The sequence below is a fragment of the Ascaphus truei genome, unplaced genomic scaffold (genome assembly GCF_040206685.1).
Source record: "Ascaphus truei isolate aAscTru1 unplaced genomic scaffold, aAscTru1.hap1 HAP1_SCAFFOLD_1299, whole genome shotgun sequence".
Lineage (NCBI taxonomy): Eukaryota > Metazoa > Chordata > Amphibia > Anura > Ascaphidae > Ascaphus > Ascaphus truei.
In genome coordinates, this window is record NW_027454175.1 from 74,916 (window position 1) to 83,929 (window position 9,014).

Here is a 9,014-nt window from a genome sequence, read left to right on the forward strand (position 1 = left end):
CAGTAGATTGGTCGAGAGACTCAGTAGTTATGCACTGTTTGAATGTTCAATCATCCCCCCCCTCCTCCCCCCTACCCCCCTCCCCCTACCCCCCCCCTCCCCCCACCACCTCACCCCCAACCCAGAATTATATAAAAGATGAGAAGCATAGGCAAAAGGCGAGGTGCACCTAAGCCTTCCCACCCCTCCTATCCCCCCCCCCCCCAGTATTAAACAAAAAGCTAAGGAGTTTATACATGGGGTGAGATGCACCTATGCTTTCCCCCCCCCCCCCCCCCTCCTCCCCCCCCCCCTCCTCCCCCCCCTAGTATTAAATAAAAGCTAAGAGGTACACGAAACGGGGGAGGTACACCTATATCTTCCCGTAGGATAGCACTCAGAAGAAGCAAAAATACATAAGGAAATTAAAAGTGCCCTTACTGATTTTCAAACAGCACATAAGACACTCACTGGATAAAGTGGTACTACTGTGGCAACATACAAAAATGTGAAATGTCCTTACTGCTGGAAATGTTCCATCAACCCTTCCCCCCCCCTTCTCCCCCCCTCTTCCCCCCCCCCGCCGTCCCCCCCCCCACTCCCTGCCCCCCCCCCCTTCACGCCCCCACCCCCCGGATGTTATTCAAAAGTTGAAAAATATATGTAATAAATGATATGTACCTATGTTCTCCCCTGGAAAAGCACCTAGAGGAAGCAGAGGCTCATAGGAAAACTAAATGTGTCTAGGCTAATTTCCAGACAGTGTATAGTATGTTTATTATATAGGGTTATACAACAGACACAGCAAACAAAAATGTGAAATGCCCATATTGTCGGAGTGGCTCTGTCAAGCCCCTCCCCCCTCCCCCACACCCGCCCCCCCCTACCCCTTTCCCCCATCCTCTCCAGCCCCCCACCCCCCCCCCACTACCCTCCCACCCCCCTCCCCCCCCCCCCACCCCCCACCACCCTCCCACCCCCCTCCCCCCCCCCCCCCCCACCCACCACCCTCCCCCCCCCCCACCCCCACCCCCCACCCTCCCCCCCCCCCCTACCCCCCACCCTCCCCCCCCCCCACCCCCCCCCCCTTCACGCCCCCAGCCCCCCGGATGTTATTCAAAAGTTGAAAAATATATGTAATAAATGATATGTACCTATGATCTCCCTTGGAAAAGCACCTAGAGGAAGCAGAGGCTCATAGGAAAACTAAATGTGTCTAGGCTAATTTCCAGACAGTGTATAGTATGTTTAGTATATAGGGTTATACAACAGACACAGCAAACAAAAATGTGAAATGCCCATATTGTCGGAGTGGCTCTGTCAAGCCCCTCCCCCCTCCCCCACACCTGCCCCCCCTACCCCTCTCCCCTGTCCTCTCCAGACCCCCACCCCCCCCACCCCCCTCCCCCCACCACCCTCCCACCCCCCCCCCCCACCCACCACCCTCCCACCCCCCCCCCCACCCACCACCCTCCCCCCCCACCCACCACCCTCCCCCCCCACCCCTCACCACCCTCCCACCCCCCCCCACCCCCCACCACCCTCCCCCCCCCCTACCCCCCACCACCCTCCCCCCCCCCCCACCCTCCCACCCCCCCACCCCCCCAAATTGTGCATAATGGGACCATGATGTAATGTTACATAACAGATGACGTACAAAAAAGGTGAAATGTTTAAACTGCCTGACTCATGCCCTCACCCCCCCCCCCACCTGTGGTCTGAGGACTTACGTAAAAAAAAAAGGGGTTAAGTAATTTCTATAGAGGGTTTGGACCCCTCAGACGTCCAACGGTGGACTGACCCGGAACCACCCCAGAAGGGCTCTTATAGCCCAAATGCCGGCTGTTTTTAAAGCTGGCAAAAGTTTGTTGAGACCTTCTCAAGGCCTCGCTACAACCTATCTCTATCAGCTGACTCTGTCCCAGCTGATCTATGCCCTACCCCCACCGACCCTTCCCCACGCCCCCCCACCTCAGCTTAAAATAGCCATTCCAGGCAAAAAAAATTTGCAGATCCCACACCTACAGAGATACAAACCAGACTCAGACTTACTGAATCAAGGCCTCTCAAATGGGAAAAGTGAGGCCTCACGATACCACCCAAAAAAGAACCCAAATGACTAGCCAATCCACAATTAAATTCACATCACTCAATGTGAAGGGCCTCCAGAATAACCGAAAAAGGAGACTAGCACTCCAAGATATGAAAAGATCAGGGGGGGACATCATATTTCTACAGGAGACCCACTTCACATCACAAGACCCCCCAAATTTATTCAAAAAAGTGTTCCCAATGTGTTTTTTCGCATCATTTACTAGCAAAAAAAGGGGTGTAGCTGTCCTCATCAGGCAGGGCACCCCATTCAATCATATCAAAACAACTGCGGACCCAGAGGGTAGATTTTTAGTGGTATATGGCTCCTTAGCGGGCTCAGCGATCGCTCTTATCAATGTATATGCCCCAAACGAGAACCAAACCGAATTTCTAAAGAAAGTACTCAAGGGCATAGACCCGGGATATCTGTCATCGATGATAGTGGGAGGAGACCTAAACATGGTCCTCAACCCCACCGAGGACAGATCGACCACAATGGGTCCTCCCCGTACAACCCCCTCCCAAATCACAGGGAAAAGGTTTAGGGGAATCTTGAGCGAGTTTTCACTGGTGGACATCTGGAGAACCCAACACCAGGGCCAGAGAGACTATACCTTCTACTCAGCACCTCACCAGACCTACTCTCGAATAGATCACTTTCTGGCCACAAAAAATGTAGTGGCGGCTACAACCGACTCCGACATAGGACCGATCACATGGTCTGATCATGCCCCGGTTACCATAACCTTGACAACACCCTTCGAAAAGACAATAAATTACTCATGGAGGCTAAATGACTCACTACTCAACCATCCTGAGATAGAAAGAGAGATCAGAGCTGCTATTCGAGACTACTTTTTTTTTAACTCAGGATCCGTTTCCTCACCAGCAATCCTGTGGGAAGCCCATAAGGCAACCATTAGAGGGAAAATCATCTCCATCGCATCCCACAGGAAAAAAGCCCGCCAAAAAATAATAAAGGAGCTCACAGATGATATCAAAATAATAGAACAAGCTCATAAAGCTAACCCCTCAAAAAAAATATATAAGACATTAACAACAGCTAGAGCAAAACTTAGACAAATCCAGCTGGAGGATGTTGAGAAAGCCCTCAAGTGGACCAACCAACAATATTATGATAAAGGTAACAAAGCAGACAGACTTTTAGCGACTAAATTAAGAGGGGTGCATAAACGATCCCAAATCACGGCGATCAAGAGTAGGTCTGGTGAGATACAACATAGTGACAATAAAATAGCAGCCGAATTCACAAAATTTTACACCGAACTTTATAACTTAAGATCCAAAAAAGGCCGTCCTGAATCAGTAGCATCCGAATTAATAGCACAATACTTAGATAAGTGTCAGCTCCCCACACTAACGGAAGAGGAAAACACAGTCCTCAACGCTGAGATTTCAAAAGAGGAACTGGAAGAGGCGGTCAAATCATTAAAAATCACTAAGTCTCCCGGCCCAGATGGCTTCACTAATGTCTACTATAAGAGATTCTTGCCAGTATTATCCACGCATCTCCTCAGAACATTTAACGATTTTATGGAAGGAAATCAAATCCCTTCATCAATGTCCCTAGCCAGCCTGGCCATAATACACAAAGAAGGCAGGGACCCGATGCAATGTGGAAGCTACCGTCCAATCTCCCTGCTTAACTGTGATCTCAAACTATATAGCAAAATACTCGCAAATAGATTGAATCCCATTTTACCAAGATTAATAGATAAAGACCAAGTGGGATTCGTAGCAGGCAGACAGGCCTCGGACAATACCCGAAAGATAATTGACATTATTGAACATGTCCATCTCACAGGGACCAAAGCATTACTCCTTAGCCTGGACGCAGAGAAGGCGTTTGATAGAATAGACTGGCTATTCATGGACCATGTTATGCGCAAATTCGGCTTCAAAGACGCATATCTAGAAGGAGTCCGTAGATTATATCAAAATCCATCTGCAACAGTAAAACTACCAGGGGGCAGTAACCAGAGATTTGAGATTACTAATGGAACTCGACAGGGATGCCCCCTATCTCCTCTCCTCTTTGCATTAACCATAGAACCCCTAGCAGCGGCAATAAGAACAAATAGAGACATCAGAGGAATAGAAATTGGACACAGGCAGCACAAAATATCACTATTCGCAGATGATGTCATTTTAACCCTGACGCAACCCCAAACATCCCTACCTAACCTCCAAAAAGAACTCCGAGATTTTGGAGATATATCAGGCTATAAAATCAATAACGATAAATCGGAAGCATTAAATTTAAGCCTGCCAGAGCCAGAGGTGAAACTCCTCAAATTAAACTTTAATTACCATTGGAGCTCCTCGAGTATCAAGTATCTGGGAGTAAAGATAGCGAGGAACTACCAATCCCTATATCAACAAAATTACCCGACCTTATTCCGGAAAATTAAACAAGACCTAGCGAAATGGGGAGGATATCAAATATCATGGATCGGGAGAATGATCTCGGTTAAAATGAACATACTCCCCAGATTATTATACTATTTCCAGACGCTCCCGGTCCACATCCCTGGCTCAGAATTAAAAAAACATACAAAAACTAATCTTCCACTTCATTTGGCAGGGTAAGAAACCCAGAACCGCTAGGACAGTTCTCCTGGCATCAAGGGGTAGAGGAGGACTTGGTGTCCCAGACATCACCAAATACTACCTAGCCGCACAATTGCGACAGGTAGTAGTCTGGAATGCCAACCCAAACCAATACTGTTGGCTAGATATAGAATCATACTACGCCGGAACGCCTTCACTACCAGCTTACCTTTGGTCCCTGAGCAGGGAAGACATGCAGAATAGTAAACTTAAATTAGGCCCAATGAGACATACATGGGAGATCTGGACGAGATGCAAATATAAATTTAAGCTCACTTCGCCCCAATCCCAACTCATACCAATTCACAAAAACCCGAAATTCCCTCCTGGTTGTGAGCCCAGACAATTCGACCAATTCAAAGAAAAAAATATTAGAACGATCGCTGACCTCTTGAGCATTGGAGAATTCCTGAGCTATCAAAATCTACAAATCAAATATGAAATAGCAAGGCTGGACGTATTTAAGTATCTACAAATTCGGCACTTTGTTCGTACCTTATCCCCAACGTTGAAATTTCCCCCTCTCACAGTTTTTGAGCGGCTCTGTCGAGAAACAGGCCACCAGAAAGGTCTTATAACACAAATTTACGCAGTATTAGAAAGGGCTATAGAAGCCCCCACCCATGATTATATGCTGCATTGGGCAGCAGAATTGGGCATAGTTATAGACCGAGAGGACTGGGAAAGAATTTGGGAGAATGCCTCAGGAACCTCCATATGTACCACAATCAAAGAAAATATATATAAAATACTGTTCCGCTGGTATCTTACCCCAGTTAGAATAAACCAAATCTACCCCCAGGCGTCCGATCTATGCTGGAGAGGTTGCGGTCAAAAGGGGGACATGGCACACATTTGGTGGACATGTCCGGAAATTCAAAAATACTGGGGAACCACTCAAAAATTAATAGAAGAGGTCACCGGCCTCAAAATCCCTGTTGACCCGCTGACCTACCTGTTGGCCAGGCCCTTAGAAAATGTGGACCGACCAACAGGTAAATTAATCTCCTTCATCTTAACAGCGGCTAGATGTGCAGTGGCAGCCGCCTGGAAGAAAGTGTCTCCCCCCTCAAGACAAACGATAAAAAATAGGATACAAGAGGTAATGAACATGGAGAAATTATCGGCTTTCTTAAAAAGATCCACGGACTCCTTTAATAAAACATGGGACCCGTGGTTAACCCATATGGCACCCCCACGCCCCTAACTCAAAAACACAAAGTAAAAAGAACGAGTCTAGAAACTCCAATAGAAATACTCTGAGGACGTGATAAGCAACAGGTATTCCCCCCTCCCCCCTTTCCCCCCCCCCTCCCCACCTTCCCCCCTCTCCCTTTCCATATTCTGACTCTCTGTTTCCATTCTCGCGCTCCCCTCTCTACCCCAGGAGGGTCAGGGGGGCGATGAGCTTTCCTCTCTCTTTCTGGTTTCTTTAACCAAAAAATTGAGAAAATTTGTATTAGGCTGTATTAACATATATAACATGTATATTGTGAAATAAGTATTTGCCTAATAAAAACCTTTGGAAAAAAAAAAAAAAAAAAAAAAAATACTAAGCAGACTATAAAAAGAGAATTTTTTCCAAAATTAGTAGGATGTTTTCCCTTTGGACATTGCAAGGTATACAAATATGTGTCTAAGACTAACACATTTGATAATAAGGAAGGAAACAAATCATATAATATTGTATCATTTATAAATTGACACAGTATTTGTCATATATATGCTCAGTTGTGGGTGTAAAAACAATATATTGGATTAACAACAAGAATGTTTAAGATCCGCATTTTAGAGCATATGAGATTGATTTTAAAAAGAGACCTACTGTAGTCCATCCAGTCGCTAAACATTTCAGTGAATGCCAGCAAGGTTCCCTAACTCAATTTAAATGTACTGCATTAGAACATATTAAAATTCATATCAGAAGAGGTGATAGGATTAATGCCCTCTATGAGAGGGAGGCTTTTTGGATCTTTTCTGTGGATACCCTGATTCCAAAAGGGTTAAATTCGGAATGGGATCTGAAATACTTCCTCAAAATGTCTATATATTAGCCAGTTTTAATTCATTATATCTACTGGTCAGTAAAATCTATTATTACTATGATTTTCTATGTTCAATGCACTACATTTATTGTATTACTACTTCATGATCTTTGCTTAATATTATAATATTGTTGCAACTATATTTCCAACCTACTAATTGATATTATTCAATTTGATTCTATGATATGAGTGTACATATGTTTACATCGAAGTCCATTATTATTTTTCAATTTCGATGTGGATATTACACATATTCAATACATTATTATATCTCAGGGCATGTCATTTATTGATATGTCTATACAGAATTTGTACTTGAACAAACCAATTGGTGAATGGCAATTTCATTGTCATTTAATTATATTTTTGGAGATATAGATTCATATTTTCTTTCATTGAGAACAGGCTGCTAATTTAGAGTGGCTAATATCTTGCCTTTATATGAATGGTCAAGTGCCTTCATGGACGATCTCCGTTTGAAGTCTATTACTAATGTAACTTTGTATCACAACAAGTTTTAGGATTATGAGTGCTCTCATTTCGAATTTATATATATCTATTTGGCCTATGGTTGATGAGAATTGTTCTATTATATGAGGTAACTCACAATGAGGTACATATGGTTCATCTACTCAACTGGATGTCTCTAAATCAGTATCTTTGATTTGATTGTCTTATGAGCAACACCAGCTTCTCTTTTAGATATCTTTAATACAGCCAGTATTATGGTACTAAACTGTAGTATGACCTCTGATTACAGCAAACCACTTTAACATAGTCTTTCATGTTTGATTGTCGTGGTTTAAAAGTAACCATAGGTACATTCTAGATAATATATATACTTATATACTCGGCAATGGGAGGACTCTTAAATGGGGAAGATCAGTAGAAGAACAGAGTTCATCAATAGTGCTCTAAATGACTATGGATAATGAAAATAACAATGTCAATACAGATATTCTTGATAGAAGATGTCTTGATGCAGGCTAATAATGTACAGGTGAGTATTGGGTATATAGGTGAGCGCTGTGTAAAGGACATATATATTGAAGTCCTAGAGGTGTTGTGAATGAAGAGTGTTAAGCTCCATCACATCACTCCTAATGAGGACAATGTCACACACGCTTGAACCACCCTAGTGTATACCTCCAAAATAGAATAAAGGATAAACTCACATGAAAAAAGCCTGGTTTCTTCTTGTTGGTGGCGTGCATCCGGAAAAGTGGTAGATAGGTGGGTATTCTGCTGGAGGCAGTGTGTCAGAGCACAGCCATGAATGATCAGGAAAGCAGCTTGTGGTTAAAAGATATTCTTTATTCGGACATCATGGTGCAGTCAGGAAAATGGAGGGAGCTCTTACGCGTTTCACGCCTCGTTGGCGCTTCGTCTCTGACGAAGCGCCAACGAGGCGTGAAACGCGTAAGAGCTCCCTCCATTTTCCTGACTGCACCATGATGTCCGAATAAAGAATATCTTTTAACCACAAGCTGCTTTCCTGATCATTCATGGCTGTGCTCTGACACACTGCCTCCAGCAGAATACCCACCTAAATGGGGAAGATTACTGTCATATGTTTATTATGTCTCATTATCGCCAGATGTCATCACTTACGCAGGAGGGGCTATATTATTTACCTTTGTATCCACTCCTGCAGACTCCTTGTGAAAGCGCTGTGTAGCATGAAACGCGTAGGAGGAGAATTTTGTCCCTGTTTTGTCCCTAGTATATTTTTGTTTTTTTAACATGTAACCCAATAAAAATGGTTTATTTTTATACTACCCGGTGAGTTGTTTGGTACTCTTCTTGTCTGGACACCGGTCCAACAAATCTACAATCTTTACATTGTCCCAGTACCGATCCCTGAGGTACTCCACTCATGACCTTAGTCCAACCTGAAAAAGTTCAATTTTTGACAACCCTCTGTTGTCTACCCTTCAACTAGTTTTCAATCCAGGTGCATATATTTTTACTGAGTCCAATTTGCTTTATTTTGGACACCAACCTCTTGTGTGGAACCGTATCAAAAGCCTTTGCAAAATCTAAGTAAACCACATCAACTGCATTACCCTGGTCTAAATTCCAACTTACAGTACCTCCTCAAAGAAGCAATTAAGGTTAATTTGACATGATCTATCCTTCATGTGAGACGCTGGTTCCTGTGTCTCCCGCGATTCTGTTACCGGCACAGAGACTCTCTAGCTGCTGGTTCCCGGATTGACTCCTTTCACTGAACACCTAATAGGAGGGACTCTATATCTGGCTATC